The following is a 10,801-nucleotide window of genomic DNA, read 5'->3' on the forward strand; positions in this document are numbered from 1 at the left end:
TTTGCACTCTCAAAATTTCCCCTTTGAAGGATTCCCACCTACCAATCACATCTTTGCCAGAGAACAACCTGTTCCAATCCACGCTTTTTAGATCCTTTCTCATTTCTTCAAATTTGGCCTTCTTCCAGTTCAGAACCTCAACCCTAGGACCAGATCTATCCTTGTCCATGATCAAATTGAAACTAATGGTGTTATGATCACTGGAACCAAAGTGCTCCCCTGCACAGACTTCCGTCACTTGCCCCCTTTTTCGTTTCCTAACAGGAGATCCAATATTGCATCCCCTCTAGTTGTTCCCTCTATATACTGATTTAGAAAACTTTCCTGAACACATTTTACAAACTCTAAACCATCTAGACCCCTAACAGTATGGGAGTCCCAATCAATGTATGGAAAATTAAAATCCCCTACCAGCACAACTTTATGTTTCCTGCAGTTGCCTGCTATCTCTCTGCAGATTTGCTCTTCCAAGTCTCGTTGACTATTGGGTGGTCTGTAATACAATCCCACTAATGTGGCCATACCTTTCCTGTTTCTCAGCTCCACCCATAAGGACTCAGTAGGAACTTTGAACGTTGAAATTTGTTCTTGCTGTTGTCTTATGTCGATGCAGACGTTCAGCAATCAATTTGAAATGATTCTTTCTCGGGGATAACACATGCGGTTGACTACTGATTTAGCGCTGTGACGAAACGCAAGATTGATCTGTCTTGATTTTTATGGTTCGGACAGCCATTTTGTGAGGTCTTTGAAATGAGAGCTCGAGAGTATCTGCAGTTTGCGGAGACAGATAGGAAGATACTGAACTAAGGGAGATAATCTGAATTCGAGTATAGTCAGGCAGAGGCAATGTGTCTACCCACACATAGACACAGAAGCACAATGACAGACAAAAACACACATAGACAGACACACACACATACACACACACAAACACACACAACTACACTTTCTTATCCGCCTCTCCAGCACTGCGCTGTTTTCTTTTACACATACAGGATGATATTTTAAAACATAATCACCCCACATTAAACTGCTCAGTTTAATGGGTTAGGGTTAGGGTGAGTCCTGTCGAGCCCCCAAATGTTCTGACTGTGACTAAGTCACTGAAACAGTTGCAGGGTTTAGTGGATATAAAAGTGTTTATTTATTTTCAGTGTTGGCGCGTGGCCAAGTGGTTAAGGCATTTGTTTGGTGATCTGAAGGTCGCTCGGTCGAGCCTTGGCCAAGAACAAGGCACTTAACCACACATTGCTCTGCGACGACACCAGTGCCAAGCTGTATGGGTCCTAATGCCCTTCCCTTGGATAACATCGGTGGCGTGGAGAGGGGAGACTTGCAGAATGATCAACTGCCGGTCTTCCATACAACCTTGCCCAGGCCTGCAAATCCATGGTCTCCCGAGGCAAACGGATACCTATTTATTATCACAAACAATCATTTTCTTGGGTACACTCTCGGTAGAGTCCTCCACACTCAAACTACACCAAGATTTTATACTCTTGAGGAGAATGGTAACGGTAGCCGATTCAACACAATTTCACATGCTACAAAGACGTAATTCATTTCAGTATTCTGTGTCTGACAAATGGTTCTTTGGAAGTACATATTTACATTGGAAGCACATTTAATTGATAAAACACCTCAAAAATTCAGTAACGTTTGTTGTGGCAAACTATCACCCACAAATGTTCCACATAGTAATTCAATAAATTCATCACAATCTCACATCCCAGAGATAGTACCTGACTTATGTAATCAGTTTCTAAAAAACTTAAAACCTCTATTTTTAAATCTGTTGAAATCCGTCCCTCTGGAGTCACTAAATGCTATTAAAAACCCCAGGCATTTGCTGCCTCAACATTTCATTCCGAGCCATCCCCTGTAGCACAGGGGAACAGATCACTGGACAGAGAAAATGTCTGCAATGTTTGATAGGTGCTGGAGTGTACAGAAAATATTGTACGTGTTCATTGCCGTCTTTGGAGATCCTGGTGAGTGAGCAGAGTAATTCATGTTTGGTATTTCTATATGTTAACAGTGTGAAGCTGCTAATCATCGTTTTACAAGTTTCGAACATGATGATGATGATTGTACAAATATCCATCAGAGATATTGATCCTGTCAGTTCAACACTCTGATTTTTCATATTTAATGACAAGCGGAACTAAACTCCTGTCTCTGATCTCACTCACGGGATCGACTCGAACGTTGTTCTTCCATTCAATGACACCTTGTCCGGAGTTGTCCCTGTGTGGGGACAGGCAGCTCTCCCGCAAGCTGTGACTGGGAGGCGTTTACATTGTAAAGTTCACTGTTTTTGAGTTATTGAACATAGAGAACCCCTGGTCCTGTGTTTCATGTTTCCCTGTAGAGTCTGTCACAGTCAGATCACACTGCCTGTCGGTCAATAATTGGGTCTGATCATCTGAACCAGTGTCCACGGATCTGCTGACGAGAGTTATCGAATTGAACTGCGCTGTAGAATTAATCCATGAACGGAGCCACTCAGTCTCAGGTTACTAAGTTGTTCCTGCTTTCCCTCTGAGACGCGTCGTAAACTGGGGCACCGCTTCGTCCTGTAGAAAAGTCTCGGTCTTGATGATCAATGCACAAATATCCATCAGCGATATCGATCCTGTCAATTTAACATTCTGATTCCTCATATTTAATGACAAGCGGAAGTAAACCTCTCCCTCACGTGATTGACTCGAACGCCAAGCCTTTACTGACAGCCTGTCCAGAAATGACCCAGTTCTGGAAACCGTCACCTGTCTGGGAAGGTGTGACAGGGAGGGTTTTAATTGGAATTTGTCCAGATTTGTCCTAGAGGTGGGGAGAGGCAGCTTTCCGGGAAGATGTGACTGGGAGGGGGTCTCTGGATTTTTGATCAGGGAGAATCACGTCTCCCTGTGAAGTCTGTCATATTGGGGCCCAACGGCCTGTTCGTCAATAATTGGGTCAGATCACCTGTACCAGTGTCAACGGATCTGATATCGCGTGTTATCAAACTAAACTGCGCTGTACAATTAATCTATTAACGGAGCCACTCAGCCTCTGCGTAGTAGGTTTTCCTGCTTTCGCTCTGACTTCCGACGTAAATTAGGGCGGCGCTTCGTCCTGAACACGGGTCTTGGCCCGAAACGAGAGCTTATTCAATTCCGTAGATGCGGCCTGACCGGCTGTGTTCCTCCAGTATTCTGTGTGTGTTGCTTCCCGCTTTATCCCTTCTCGGCCCATTCAGAGGCAAAGATTCCAGTGGCCTGATCAGTCACGGTTGAATCTGTGAAACTGGCCCCATCAGCGACTGGAATCGGAATGAGCACCGATCGTTGTTGTTCATGCAGCTCGTTTTTTTTTATCGCCAACGACTGCCCACACATCATCTTATCTCTACACTGAAGATAGCAGGTCAGAAGCAGTGTACCGGTGTGTTATTGTGCTATTGATCTGTAGTTGAAACCCGATCCCGTATCTCTCTCTCTCTCTCTCTCCCTCCCTCCAGTGAATTTAGTGGCGATTGTGATCCTGTCCCGGGGAAGGAGCGGCCTCTCTACCTGCACCACTCTCTACCTGGTGGCCATGGCAGCGGCGGATCTATTGACCATTGTCACCGAGGTCATTTTATATCGGATCAATTGGTATTACTTCCCGGGGAGTTTTCTCAGCATCACCCCTGTGTGCAGTGTTATCAATGTACTGTCAAATACACCACACGCTGTTCTGTCTGGTTCACCGTCACTTTCACCTTTGATCGGTTTGTTGCCATTTGCTGCCCGAAACTGAAAACGAAATACTGCACCGGGAAAACTGCGGCTGTGGTTCTAACAACAACCGGCGTACTGTTCTGTCTGAAAAACGTTCCCCGATACTTCATGTGGGAACCCTGGATGATCATCGACAATGTACCGTGGTTCTGTAAACCCATGGACAAATATTTCACTGACCCCGTGTGGATAGGTTATGACTGGCTCGATACGGTTCTAACTCCGTCCCTCCCTTTCGCTGGGATCCTGCTGCTCAACGCTCTGACAGTCAGACACATTTTAATGGCCAGTCGGGTCCGTAAGGGGCTGAAGGGTCAGAGCAAGGGGGAGAACCGCAGTGACCCTGAGATGGAGAGCAGGAGGAGGTCTGTGGTTTTACTCTTCACCCTGTCTGGCAATTTCATCTCCTATGGATGATACTGGTGATCAATGTCATATATTATCAGGTCTCAGAAACAGGACACGATTTCACTGATTCTGAACGGATCTTTCATTATGTCGGGGGTTTCCTGAGGGATTTCAGTTGCTGCACCAACACATTTATTTACGCGGTGACTCAGTCGAAATTCAGGGAGCAGGTGATCAACGCGGTGAAATATCCGGTCACCTCGGTGCTTCAGTTCATTCATAAAGCCATGTCCTGAGCATAAGCCAAAGGCGGCCGCAGTGTCTCCAGTCCGGTGACCAGCTTATCACATTCACCGCCTTAATTCCCAGGTGTTATTCCCGGCCGTATTGTCCCATCGACCGGCAGCTCCGGGACATTGGGATAGTTTGTGTGTGGAGAGAGGTAAAGCACTGTGCTGGAGATGCAGTCAAAGAACGACACTGGAGTACCGCCCACCCACACATTGGAATGTGGATATGTCCATTTATTCGCATTCTCGCCCACCCAGCTCACAGCCTGACATTGCTACAAGACGGCGGGGGTCAAGTCTAATTCTGGTTGACTAATCAATGTCAATCACAACAGTCTCCGCCTTCCCCTTGAATGATTGGCTAAAGTGAAGAAACAGGGTGGACTTTGGATACACGGCTGTTGACACTTGACCTTATAGGAGCATTCCCGCTATCAACTGGCCTGGAGTGTGGTGTAGAGAATTGGGAAACAAAACACACTGCTTCTTTTTTTTTCTAATGCAAGCAAAATTACTAAAACAAACCCTATAGGTTGTATGTAACGAAACACAATACTGTGAATTAAATTGAAGTCACTCCCATAATTTAAAAAAAAGTTATTAAGTTAAACCTATGACTGTAATAAAGACTGTAATAAAGCCCACATTTAATTTCTTTCTGCGAGATATGCTTCACCCTGAAATAGCGTGTTCAACTCTATCACAATTAATAAATCTGCACGACGCTGAATGATGTTTTCCAACACTGTATAAGGAACAATTAAGCACAGAATGGCCATTTTAAGTCATGTCTATATAATTCCTTCCCTTCTTATTTTACCCTTTTCACCCATGAACCTAGAAGTTATGTATTAAGTTAATGTGTCTCCTTTAATGCTCATTATTCCACTGTCTTGCTATAATTCTTAACGCCACTAACCCCTTCTGATTTGCTAGGTGGAAGGATTTAATCCGCAGTTGAAATTTGAACAGCTTTCGTAACTAAACCTCTAAGTGCAGGAACCCATATAAAGTGGGTATATAAATCAATACTTTGCGTATGAAATAATGTTTGATGAGTTTCCAACAGTTAATCTGACCGACTGCAAGAATAACCTATTTTAGGACTCATCAAATCCAAAAAGGAATCTGAACAAATTATAGTGTTTATAACTTTATATGTATCCTCCATTCACTGTAAGCCTACAATTATGGCAAGAAATTATACTGTATACCGATAAATGACTGGTAAGTTGTTTTGTTATCGTTACCTGTGATTCATTCAGGCACAAAGACAGCCACACCATAACCCAGTTAAGTTGCCTTTTGATTCTTCTGCATCAATAGTGAACATATCATTCCAATTTTCCTTAATATACTGATAAACCAACAGACCCTCAGGCATAACAGAATCTTTAGACTTTATTAAAATATCTGATCTGATTTAAGCTATGCATAGGCAGGACAAGTGGGCTTTCAGAGAACGTGACAGTGGGGCATATTGCGTAATTGGACAATTCCGTCTTCCCAGCGTGTTAAGATCCCAGCCTCCAAAATCTATAAACACTCTAAAGTTCTCTAACACAACTTCAATGGATGATCATTTCGTTGTCCCGTCAAATTAATCCAGTGTGTTAACATCTACTGCAATGTCCGCAATTGTAGTTGGCCCATTTCAACCACTAAAGACGAAACTGGAGACGACTTCACCACACCAGAAAACAATTACAATTTTAAAGCCATGTTGGTATCACACCCTCACATATTAAAGTTGACGATGAGGCTAATACATAAGGCACACAGTCATAATCAGGAACAGATCCAATTATACCAATGAAAATGGTCAACAATGATTTTCATATAGCACCCCAGAGTATCCACAGAGATAACCGAGATTATTTAATGTTCCTTTACATTTATCAATTATTTTCTGATATCGTGCTTCCATGTCAGCCACGTTGCTGGAAATCTTACCACTGTCACCTTTCAGTGTTCGTCGATTTTATATCAAATCAACTACAGGTCTATTAATCCCATTTACAAAAGATATAACTTGTTCTTTAGCTACTGAAATCTTAATTTTTCATATACTTGGCAATCATTAAAAATTTTCATTGTTAATTTCATCGAATATACAGTAAAGTTGACATTTCTAAGTCAAGTCTACAAAGTTCCATCATCTGCATCTAGCAATTTTCACACCCCAGTGCCTGTCTCAAAGAAAATATCATTCATCATAATATTGAGTAATAAAGGGTTACAAATACTGCCTTGAGGTTTTCCAATCCCTATCGCATAGTAACCCGATTTAACTCCAGGCCGTCCAAATATAAAACTCTGAAAAGAATTGTGCAATCTCCCCCTCAATGCTTATTTCCTTCCTTCCAAAAATATCATATGCGTTTTCAATATTAAAAATACAGCAATTACAACATCTTTATTTAAATGTGCTCTCCTAAAATCATCTTCCAATCTTCTAATTGAATGCAATCTCATTCTACCCTTCTGAAACACACTCTGATAAAACCTCCTTTATCGAACTCAAACGCTCCACTACCATATGTTCCATAAGTTTATATAAATGAGACATTAACGATATAGGTCTACAACTGAAGGATCAGACGGGAAGCTCCCAGGGTTTAGAATAGGCACTACTACTGTCATTCCCCACAAGCTGTGACAATTAATCAACTCAACACCACCACCTGTTGACTGATTTCTTTAAATACAAAGGCCTCACACCTTTCATTTACATTCACAAATCTATACCTTGCCCCTTTCCTTATAAATCTGGCAAAAGTGAGCGAGGTCCTCAATGAATACTTAAGTGAGGGAGTTCCTCAAAGAATACTCAAGTGTGCGAAGTCCTCAATGAATACTTCTCTTTGGTATTCACCAATGAGAGGGAACTTGATGACAGTGAGGACAATATGAGTGAGGTTGATATTAAGGGAGAGGAGGTGTTGGAGTTGTTAAAATATATTAGGACGGATATGTCCCCGGGGCCTGACGGAATATTCCCCAGGCTGCTCTACAGACGAGGGAAGAGATTGCTGAGCCTCTGGCTAGGATCCTTATGTCCTCGTTGTCCACAGGAATGGTACCGGAGGATTGGAGGGAGGCGAATGCTGTCCCCTTGTTCAAAAAAAGTAGTAGGGATAGTCCGGGTAATTATACACCAGTGAGCCTTACGTCTGTGGTGGGAAAGCTGTTGGAAAAGATTCTTAGAGATAGGATCTCTGCATTTAGAGAATCATGGTCTGATCAGGGACAGACAGCATGGCTTTGTGAAGGACAGATCGTGTCTAACAAGCCTGATAGAGCTCTTTGAGGAGGTGACCAGGCATATAGATGAGGGTAGTGTAGTGGATGTGATCTATATCTATTTTAGTAAGGCATTTGACAAGGTTCCACATGGTAGGCTTATTCAGAAAGTCAGAAGGCATGGGATCCAGGGAAGTTCGGCCGGGTGGATTCAGAATTGGCTTGCCTGCAGAAGGCAGAGGGTCGTGGTGGAAGGAGAACATTCCGATTGAAAGGTTGTGACTAGTGGTGTCCCACAAGGATCTGTTTTGGGATCTCTACTTTTCGTGATTTTTATTAACGACCTGGATGTGGGGGTTGGCAAGTTTGCAGACGACACAAAGGTTGGTGGTGTTGTAGATAGTGTAGGGGATTGTCAAAGATTGCAGAGAGACATTGATAGGATGCAGAAGTGGGCTGAGAAGTGGCGGATGGAGTTCAACCCGGAGAAGTGGAAAGCGGCCAGCGAGTGAGTGGGCCAGTGAGGGAGTGGAGCTTTGAGACTTTGATTCGAGAGATTCTGGCAGTTTTGGCAGTTCGTCTGTGCAATCAAGTCAATCAAGATTTGAATAGATCAGCAGAGAGCCGTTGATTAGACAATCAAGATTTGAATAGCTCAGACTCAGCAGAAAGCGGCTGATTGGGCAATAGAGGGCAGGTGACCAAGCATTTTGAAAAGCTGAAACAGATAAATAGAGGGATAGCTCAAGATAAGCGGCCTGTGGAAAACGGCCAGTGAGTGAGTGGGCCAGGAAAGGAGTGCAGCTTTGAGGCTTTGACTCGAGAGGTTTCAACGAGAAGAGGCGGAGGAGAAGTTTGCTCGTACTTAGCTTTTACAATGTCTCCCGAGACGGTCATGTGCCTCTCATGTGAGATGTGGCAGTCCTGGGGGAGCTCCCCTCTCCCGCAGAGTCACACCTACCAGAAGTGCATACGGCTGGGCAATCTGGAAGACCGTGTAAGGAATCTGGAGCAGCAGCAGGATGACCTTCGACTCATAAGGGAGAATGAGGCAGTCATAGATGAGAGCTACAGGGAGGTAGTCACACCGAGGTAGCCCTAGCTCTCTTAATCTCTGATTATAATGCATACTCTCTAAACCAGGCAGCATCCTGGTAAATCTCCTCTGTACCCTTTCCAATGCTTCCACTTCTTTCCTATAGTGAGGCGACCACAACTGGACACAATACTCCAAGTGTGGCCTAACCAGAGTTTTATAGAGCTGCATCATAACATCGCGATTCTTAAACTCTGTCCCTCGACTTATGAAAGCTAACACACCATAATCTTTCTTAACTACCCTATCTACCTGTGAGGCAACTTTCAGGGATCTGTGGACATGTACCCCAAGATCCCTCTGCTCCTCCACACTACCAAGTATCCTGCCATTTACTTTGTACTCTGCCTTGGAGTTTGTCCTTCCAAAGTGTACCACCTCACACTTCTCCGGTTTGAACTCCATCAGCCACTTCTCAGCCCACTTCTGCATCCTATCAATGTCTCTCTGCAATCTTTGACAATCCTCTACACTATCTACAACACCACCAACCTTTGTGTCGTCTGTAAACTTGCCAACCCACCCTTCTACCCCCACATCCAGGTCGTTAATAAAAATCACGAAAAGTAGAGGTCCCAGAACAGATCCTTGTGGGACACCACTAGTCACAATCCTCCAATCTGAATGTACTCCCTCCATCATGACCCTCTGCCTTCTTCAGGCAAGCCAATTCTGAATCCACCTGGCCAAACTTCCCTGGATCCCATGCCTTCTGACTTTCTGAATAAGCCTACTGTGTGGAACGTTGTCAAATGCCTTACTAAAATCCATATAGATCACATCCACTGCACTACCCTCATCTATTTGCCTGGTCATATCCTCAAATAACTCTATCAGGCTTGTTAGACACGATCTGCCCTTCACAAAGCCATGCTGAATGTCCCTGATGAGACCATGATTCTCTAAATGCCCAGAGATCCTATCTCGAAAAATGTTTTCCATCAGCTTTCCCACCACAGACGTAAGGCTCACTGGTCTATAATTACCCGGACTATCCCTACTACTTTTTTGAACAAGGGGATAACATTCGCCTCCCTCCAATCCTCGGGACCATTCTCGTGGAAAAAATACTCAGTATTCAAGGAAACAATATTTTCCTCAATAGTCTGTAAACTCTGTCGGAATGACTTCAACTCGGAAGTGTTATTTGATATTTTGTTATCGAGACTCATCAACGCACGTTCCAAACGCTCAGCTCAGACAGGCATATATTCTGATTTTTCTTTCGAAGTTTTTCCCTTTCCATTGCTGGGTTCAAAAAGCTGTTTTCCACTTCTTAACGGATACCACATAATGACCACTTTTTCCCTCCAAGATCCAAAAAGTAAAAGTTGAATAATTCAAAGATTAGACTGGGGAAAAGGAGGAATTAAAGGCAGCAGCAAAATTTATGTATTACTCCATTGAGCTACAGGCGGAAGTTAGGTTGTGAAAGGGAAAGAACAAGAAGAATCCATCGATTCAGAGGATTTCAGAGATTATTTTCACGGTTAATTATGAAGGAAATGGTCAGAATATGAGGAGTGGATAAAAAAAAGTTTGAGAGTGGAGGGTCACAGACTCTGGAGGAAAAATTGTGGAAAGCAGTTAGTGAAAAGAAATCAAAGGCATTACAATAGATTAAACATTGTACAGGGAGGAGGTCAAACACCTAGAGAGCTGGTGCAGGGATAATAACTTGATGCTTAATGTCACCAAAACCAAGGAGATGATCGTCGATTTCAAACGGTCTCAGCCTGAGCACACACCCCTTAGCATCAGTGGCTCCACAGTGGAGAGAGTGGAAAACATCAAGTTCCTCGGGGTGCAGATTTCAGACACTCTCACCCGGTCCAGGAACACCACTGGGATTGTGAAACGGGCCCAGCAGAGATTGCACTTTCTGAGGAAGCTTAAACAAGCATCACTCCCCACTAACATTTTAACTGCATTCTACAGAGACGTGGTTGAGAGTGTGCTGACCTTTTGCATCACAACCTGGTACTCCAGCTGCAGTGCTGTCGACAAAAAAGCCTTGCAGAGGGTGGTTAGGGGAGCAGAGAAGGTTATTGGGGTCT

The 10,801-nt window shown here is 43.7% G+C and overlaps 1 pseudogene; it reads left to right on the forward strand.

Moving 5' to 3' along the window:
- Positions 1-1,826: 1,826 nt before the first annotated feature.
- Positions 1,827-4,621, forward strand: LOC134346474 (probable G-protein coupled receptor 139; annotated as a pseudogene).
- Positions 4,622-10,801: the final 6,180 nt, after the last annotated feature.

The sequence above is a fragment of the Mobula hypostoma genome, chromosome 5 (genome assembly GCF_963921235.1).
Source record: "Mobula hypostoma chromosome 5, sMobHyp1.1, whole genome shotgun sequence".
Lineage (NCBI taxonomy): Eukaryota > Metazoa > Chordata > Chondrichthyes > Myliobatiformes > Myliobatidae > Mobula > Mobula hypostoma.